This window comes from Salmo trutta, chromosome 19 (genome assembly GCF_901001165.1).
Source record: "Salmo trutta chromosome 19, fSalTru1.1, whole genome shotgun sequence".
Lineage (NCBI taxonomy): Eukaryota > Metazoa > Chordata > Actinopteri > Salmoniformes > Salmonidae > Salmo > Salmo trutta.
The window spans coordinates 6937473-6946159 of NC_042975.1; the positions used below are offsets into that span (position 1 = coordinate 6937473).

An 8687-nucleotide genomic window follows, 5' to 3' on the forward strand; every position below is an offset into this window, starting at 1 on the left:
CTAGGTTTTTGGCCTTTCTCAGGAGTTTTTCCTAGGGAGTTTTTCCCAGCCACCGTGCTTCTTTCACATGCATTGCTTGCTGTTTGGGGTTTTAGGCTGGGTTTCTGTACAGCACTTTGAGATTTCAGCTGATGTACGAAGGGCTATATAAATAAATTTGATTTGATTTGATTTGATTTGAAGACAACTGGGAACTCTCCAACTTCCGACTTCAGTGCGTTCAAGACAACTGGGAACTCTCCAACTTCCGACTTCAGTGCGTTCAAGACAACTGGGAACTCTCCAACTTCCGACTTCAGTGTGTTCAAGACAACTGGGAACTCTCCAACTTCCCGACTTCAGTGTGTTCAAGACAACTGGGAACTCTCCAACTTCCGACTTCAGTGTGTTCAAGACAACTGGGAACTCTCCAACTTCCGACTTCAGTGCGTTCAAGACAACTGGGAACTCTCCAACTTCCCGACTTCAGTGTGTTCAAGACAACTGGGAACTCTCCAACTTCCCGACTTCAGTGCGTTCAAGACAACTGGGAACTCTCCAACTTCCCGACTTCAGTGCGTTCAAGACAACTGGGAACTCTCCAACTTCCCGACTTCAGTGCGTTCAAGACAACTGGGAACTCTCCAACTTCCCGACTTCAGTGTGTTCAAGACAACTGGGAACTCTCCAACTTCCGACTTCAGTGCGTTCAAGACAACTGGGAACTCTCCAACTTCCGACTTCAGTGCGTTCAAGACAACTGGGAACTCTCCAACTTCCGACTTCAGTGCGTTCAAGACAACTGGGAACTCTCCAACTTCCGACTTCAGTGAGTTCAAGACAACTGGGAACTCTCCAACTTCCCGACTTCAGTGCGTTCAAGACAACTGGGAACTCTGGAAAAAAAAACATGTTCTGACTGGGAAAAAAAACACATTTTGAACGGTCATCCAACTCGGTAACTCCTTCTAGAGCTCCGACTTTCTGACCTGAAGATCACTGACATCATAATTTGACCTCGTATTTTCCAGAGTTCCCAGTTGTCTTGAAGGCACCAAAACCAAATTTCGATCCAGGTTGGATGTAACAGAAGAGATGAGGTGGGCACTGTCGACCACGCCCCCTGATTTTGAGAAGCTCCGGCGAGACATGCATCAAGTCACACCCATCTCATTAGTGGCGGTGAGATAAGATGCAGTACATTATGTCAGACTAATTTGCAATTGACTGTCATAGCCCCACATTAATGTGATGGTGAGTTGAGAAGACAATAAGAAATAATGTTTGAATTTTTTTCAATTGACTGTCATAGCCCCACATTAAAAGTAAACATCGGCTGTTAACTACATACTTTTTTCACATGGGTGGGTCGAGAGAATTTTCAGATATCAGAATGGGGTCCTGGGCCAAAAAGGTCTGGGAACCTTTGACCTAGATATTGTATTTGGGTCGTTCCACAAAATGAGTGCCTTTTGCGCCCCTTTAAGTAGAAATTATATATCGATATTGTATTTTGAAAGCCTGTTACATTAAATCAAGTGCCCTTTTAATGTAGACTACAAGGAAAATTCTATAAATCTGATATCTTGTGCTGCTTGTACTACACTGTGTGTGTGTGTGTGTGTGTGTGTGTGTGTGTGTGTGTGTGTGTGTGTGTGTGTGTGTGTGTGTGTGTGTGTGTGTGTGTGTGTGTGTCCTTCACGAGGTTTAAGAATCAACAGGAGCCACAACACTTCTCCTTGGTACCCCATTTTGGCTTCTCCATTGCCATACATACAATACAAGCTTACTGTTTCCATATCATATTGCAGAGACAGAGCAGAGCAAAATAAATACATGAATAAATAGATACATATAATGGATGGAAACTTTCAATCCGTCCCCATCTTTAGGTGGATATTAGGAGGAGATGAAGAGAGTGCAGACAAGGTCTGCTGATTGTTCCATGTTCTTCAAGTAGAGACCCACATCCAGCTTGGTCTTCATTGGTCTTCTAAATCAGTTTGTTGTGTTCCAGGCAGCAAACAAAGATTGTCAAGGCCAACATGGAAATGTCTATAGGATTTCAGAGCACAACAGCGCCGAGTGGATTTTTTAATTTATTTTATATTTAACTAGGAAAGTCAGTTAAGAACAAACTCTTATTTACAATGACGGCCTACCAAAAGGCAAAAAGCCTCCTGTGGGGACAGGGGCTGGGATAAAAAAATAAATATATATATATATATATGTCGGGGGAAAATATAAATATAAAAATAAAGGACAAAACACACACCACGACAAGAGAGACAACACTACACTACATAAAGAGAGACCTAAGACAACACCATAGCAAGGCAGTAACACATGACAACACAGCATGGTAGCAACACAACATGACAACAACATGGTAGCAACACAACATGACAACAACATGGTAGAAACACAACATGACAACAACATGGTAGCAACACAACATGACAACAACATGGTAGCAACACAACATGACAACACAGCATGGTAGCAACACAACATGACAACACAGCATGGTTGCAACACAACATGACAACAACATGGTAGCAACACAACATGATAGCAGCACAAAACATGGTTCAAACATTATTGGGCACAGACAACAGCACAAAGGGCAAGAAAGTAGAGACAACAATACATCACACAAAGCAGCCACAACTGTCAGTAAGAGTGTCCATGATTGAGTCTTTGAATGAAGAGATTGAGATAAAACTGTCCAGTTTGAGTGTTTGTTGCAGCTCGTTCAAGTCACAAGCTGCAGCGAACTGAAAAGAGGAGCGACACAGGGATGTGTGTGCTTTGGGGACCTTTAACAGAATATGACTGGCAGAACGGGTGGAGGATGAGGGCTGCAGTAGATATCTCAGATCTGGGGTAGTGAGGCCTAAGAGGGTTTTATAAATAAGCATCAACCAGTGGGTCTTGTGAAGGTATACAGAGATGACCAGTTTACAGAGGAGTATAGAGTGCAGTGATGTGTCCTATATGGAGCATTGGTGGAAAATCTGATGGCCGAATGGTAAAGAACATCTAGCCACTCGAGAGCACCCTTACCTGCCAATCTATAAAGTATGTCTCCGTAATCTAGCATGGGTAGGATGGTCATCTGAATCAGGGTTAGTTTGGCAGCTGGGGTGAAAGAGGAGCGATTTACGATAGAGGAAACCAAGTCTAGATTTAACTTTAGCCTGCAGCTTTGATATGTGCTGAGAGAAGGACAGTGCACCGTCTAGCCAGACTCCCAAGTACTTGTATGAGGTGACTACCTCAAACTCTAAACTCTCAGAGGTAGTAATCACACCTGTGGGGAGAGGGGCATTCTCCTTACCAAACCACATGACCTTTGTTTTGGAGGTGTTCAGAATAAAGTTAAGGGTAGAGAAAGCGTGTTGGACTCAAAGAAATGAGGTTAGCCCCATGAATACACCTCAATAAGACTAGTAATCAATTAACGTGTTCTTCATGGAGTCGTTTAAAAGTCAGTTTCTCGCTGAGCGGCTTTCTCACTGGGTTTCATTCCCAGATGACAGCAGAGTCGTTGATAGAAATCCTCATTCCTCTACCTATCTGAATCACAAGTCTGTACAGTACACGACCATGTAGGCTTGGACTGAATTGATCATATCAGTCTCAAATATCAATCCACTAAGACAAAACTCTCTGCTGTGGAGAGGGCAGTACAGTACTCCAGGGTCCTCATCCATTACTAATATCCATCACTACCTCAATGTACAGTACTCCAGGGTCCTCATCCATTACTAATATCCATCACTACCTCAATGTACAGTACTCCAGGGTCCTCATCCATTACTAATATCCATCACTACCTCAATGTACAGTACTCCTGGGTCCTCATCCACCACTAATATCCATCACTACCTCAATGTACAGTACTCCAGGGTCCTCATCCAACACTAATATCCATCACTACCTCAATGTACGGTACTCCAGGGTCCTCATCCACCACTAATATCCATCACTACCTCAATGTACAGTACTCCAGGGTCCTCATCCATTACTAATATCCATCACTACCTCAATGTACAGTACTCCAGGGTCCTCATCCATTACTAATATCCATCACTACCTCAATGTACAGTATTCCAGGGTCCTCATCCACCACTAATATCCATCACTACCTCAATGTACAGTACTCCAGGGTCCTCATCCACCACTAATATCCATCACTACCTCAATGTACAGTACTCCTGGGTCCTCATCCACCACTAATATCCATCACTACCTCAATGTACAGTACTCCAGGGTCCTCATCCAACACTAATATCCACCACTACCTCAATGTACAGTACTCCAGGGTCCTCATCCATTACTAATATCCATCACTACCTCAATGTACAGTACTCCAGGGTCCTCATCCAACACTAATATCCATCACTACCTCAATGTACAGTACTCCAGGGTCCTCATCCACCACTAATATCCATCACTACCTCAATGTACAGTACTCCAGGGTCGTCATCCAACACTAATATCCATCACTACCTCAATGTACGGTACTCCAGGGTCCTCATCCACCACTAATATCCATCACTACCTCAATGTACAGTACTCCAGGGTCCTCATCCACCACCACACTGCTTTCTGATTTTTTTTTACACAAATACACACAGAACACCAACCGACACTGAACAGCATGTAACTCCACATAGTGTTAAATTCACAGCTGAAGCTTGAGACAAATATCTACCAAGTAAATATGCCAATGTTTTCCCACTCAATGACTTGTTTGGTATGCTGTTAACCTTGGTCTGTTGTGTGTGTGTGTGTGTGTGTGTGTGTGTGTGTGTGTGTGTGTGTGTGTGTGTGTGTGTGTGTGTGTGTGTGTGTGTGTGAGAGAGTGAGTGTGTGAGAGAGAGAGAGAGTAAATACTGCCAATATGTATCTGTTTATTTATCTTCCCCTACTATACTTAGTAACTATTTGCACATTGCTAAAACACTGTACATAGCTGACAATATCACACGTGAAATGTCTTATCTTTTTCAAACCTTTGACTGCAATATTTACTGTTAAATTCTAATAGAAGAAGACTTGTTTGTTGTAGAGAGAGAGAGTAACAGTTCCGTGACCACAGACGCTGGGAGAGGGGAAGCAAGTACAGGGTGAGGATTTAATAATAAATAGACATGAAACTAAACAAGAACAGCGTCTGGACAAGAGAAACAAAACAACATCAATGCAGACACGGGAATGAAACTGAGGAAGTGACAGATATTAAGGAGGCAATCAGTGACATGATTGAGTCCGATGAAGCGCTGGTACGTGTAACGATGGTGACAGGTGTGCTTAATGATGAGAGAGAGAGAGAGAGAGAGAGAGAGAGAGAGAGAGAGAGAGAGAGAGAGAGAGAGAGAGAGCGAGAGAGAGAGAGAGAGACATGCTGTTCAGTGTCGGTTGGTGTTCTGTGTGTATTTGTGTAAAAAAAAATCAGAAAGCAGTGTGGTGGTGGATGAGGACCCTGGAGTACTGTACATTGAGGTAGTGATGGATATTAGTGTTGGATGAGGACCCTGGAGTACTGTACATTGAGGTAGTGATGGATATTAGTGTTGGATGAGGACCCTGGAGTACTGTACATTGAGGTAGTGATGGATATTAGTGGTGGATGAGGACCCTGGAGTACTGTACATTGAGGTAGTGATGGATATTAGTGGTGGATGAGGACCCAGGAGTACTGTACATTGAGGTAGTGATGGATATTAGTGGTGGATGAGAACCCTGGAGTACTGTACATTGAGGTAGTGATGGATATTAGTGGTGGATGAGAACCCTGGGGTATTGTACATTGAGGTAGTGATGGATATTAGTGGTGGATGAGGACCCTGGAGTACTGTACACTGTGATGGATACTGATTGACAAGCTAGAAGCTCCTGAGGCGGGAGAGAGAGCACACTGACAGAAACCACTGTGTCTATGGAGTATTCCCCTGGGATCAATCTAGCTCAGTCAAACTGAGCAAAACTGGTTGAAATGATGTCATAGTTTCATAGTTTTGCCCACTGAGTAGTTGGATCGATGTTGCTTAAGGAACGGTAGGTAGGTAGGGTTAGTAGTGAGGGCAGTATCTGAATCAATACATAGTTCCTGGAATTACAAAGACAGTAGAGATTCTAGCGTTGTATCTCTCTCCGTAACCAGCGGTAGGATGCGGCAGGGGTAGCAAGTATTGATTTACTTACCTCAATGTCCCTGGATGATCGTCTTTCCTCTGAAAATCACAAGAACCTGTAAAGGAAAATAGAAGGTGGTCTATGAAATACTCTTAATAGAGAAATGGCAATCAGACACAAACTAAAGCCTTTATCCAGTCCGACAGGCCCAATGATCACGTCTGATCACATTTAGGACTACGTTCAGTAGCCTAAATACTGTATTACGTTCAGTAGCCTAAATACTGTATTACATTCAGTAGCCTAAATACTGTACTACGTTCAGTAGCCTAAATACTGTATTACATTCAATAGCCTAAATACTGTATTAATTCAGTAGCCTAAATACTGTATTACATTCAGTAGCCTAAATACAGTATTACATTCAGTAGCCTAAATACTGTATTACATTCAGTAGCCTAAATACTGTACTGCGTTCAGTAGCCTAAATACTGTATTACATTCAGTAGCCTAAATACTGTACTACGTTCAGTAGCCTAAATACTGCATTACATTCAGTAGCCTAAATACTGTATTACGTTCAGTAGCCTAAATACTGTATTACGTTCAGTAGCCTAAATACTGTATTACGTTCAGTAGCCTAAATACTGCATTACATTCAGTAGCCTAAATACTGTACTACGTTCAGTAGCCTAAATACTGCATTACATTCAGTAGCCTAAATACTGTATTACGTTCAGTAGCCTAAATACTGCATTACATTCAGTAGCCTAAATACTGTACTACATTCAGTCGCCTAAATACTGTATTACATTCAGTAGCCTAAATACTGTATTACATTCAGTAGCCTAAATACTGTATTACGTTCAGTAGCCTAAATACTGTATTACATTCAGTAGCCTAAATACTGTACTACGTTCAGTAGCCTAAATACTGCATTACATTCAGTAGCCTAAATACTGTACTACGTTCAGTAGCCTAAATACTGCATTACATTCAGTAGCCTAAATACTGTACTACGTTCAGTAGCCTAAATACTGCATTACGTTCAGTAGCCTAAATACTGTATTACGTTCAGTAGCCTAAATACTGTATTACGTTCAGTAGCCTAAATACTGTATTACGTTCAGTAGCCTAAATACTGCATTACATTCAGTAGCCTAAATACTGTACTACGTTCAGTAGCCTAAATACTGCATTACATTCAGTAGCCTAAATACTGTATTACGTTCAGTAGCCTAAATACTGCATTACATTCAGTAGCCTAAATACTGTACTACATTCAGTCGCCTAAATACTGTATTACATTCAGTAGCCTAAATACTGTATTACATTCAGTAGCCTAAATACTGTATTACATTCAGTAGCCTAAATACTGTATTACATTCAGTAGCCTAAATACTGTACTACGTTCAGTAGCCTAAATACTGCATTACATTCAGTAGCCTAAATACTGTACTACGTTCAGTAGCCTAAATACTGCATTACATTCAGTAGCCTAAATACTGTACTACGTTCAGTAGCCTAAATACTGCATTACATTCAGTAGCCTAAATACTGTACTACGTTCAGTAGCCTAAATACTGCATTACATTCAGTAGCCTAAATACTGTACTACGTTCAGTAGCCTAAATACTGTATTACGTTCAGTAGCCTAAATACTGTACTACGTTCAGTAGCCTAAATACTGTATTACATTCAGTAGCCTAAATACTGCATTACGTTCAGTAGCCTAAATACTGTATTACGTTCAGTAGCCTAAATACTGTATTACATTCAGTAGCCTAAATACTGTATTACATTTAGCATGTATTCACAATTGATGGGGGGGAATCGGTACAGTTAGATAGCGGGATAATATTTTGGATTATATCAATTTATTTCCACATCACTACTAAGTGTCATGATAATATCATATCGTGAGGTCCCTGGCCCTAGTATTCACACGCACACAAACACACACAGAAATTCTGCCTGCCCACCACACAGGATCCATGACATTGAGATGATTGTGGACTACAGGAAAAGGAGGACCGAGCACACCCCCATTCTCATCGACGGGGCTGTATTGGAGCAGGTTGAGAGCTTCAAGTTCCTTGGTGTCCACATCATCAAGAAACTAGAATGGTCCAAACACACCAAGACAGTCGTGAAGAGGGCACGACAAAGCCTATTCCCCCTCAGGAAACTAAAAAGATTTGGCATGGGTCCTGAGATCCTCAAAATGGTTCCACAGCTGCACCATCGAGAGCATCCTGACTGGTTGCATCACTGCCTGGTACGGCAATTGCTCAGCCTCTGACCGCGAGGCACTACAGAGGGTAGTGCATACGGCCCAGTACATCACTGGGGCTAAGCTGCCTGCCATCCAGGACCTCTACACCAGGCGGTGTCAGAGGAAGTCCCTAAAAATTGTCAAAGACCCCAGCCATAGACTGTTCTCTCTACTACCGCATGGCAAGCGGTACCGGAGTGCCAAGTCTAGGACAAAAAGGTTTCTCAACAGTTTCTACCACCAAGCCATAAGACTCCTGAACAGGTAATCAAATGGCTCCCCGGACTAT

The 8687-nt window shown here is 42.3% G+C and overlaps 1 protein-coding gene across 2 annotated transcripts in view; it reads right to left on the reverse strand.

Annotated features, from left to right (window-relative positions):
- LOC115153909 (calcium/calmodulin-dependent protein kinase kinase 1) overlaps nucleotides 1-6248 on the reverse strand; it is a 109115-nt gene extending 102867 nt beyond the window's left edge. For both annotated transcript variants that reach the window (XM_029699574.1, XM_029699573.1), the window contains exon 1: nucleotides 6193-6248. The gene's annotated coding sequence lies outside the window, so the exon portion shown is untranslated. The remainder of the gene's footprint in view (nucleotides 1-6192) is intronic.
- Between the last annotated feature and the right edge of the window lie 2439 nt (nucleotides 6249-8687).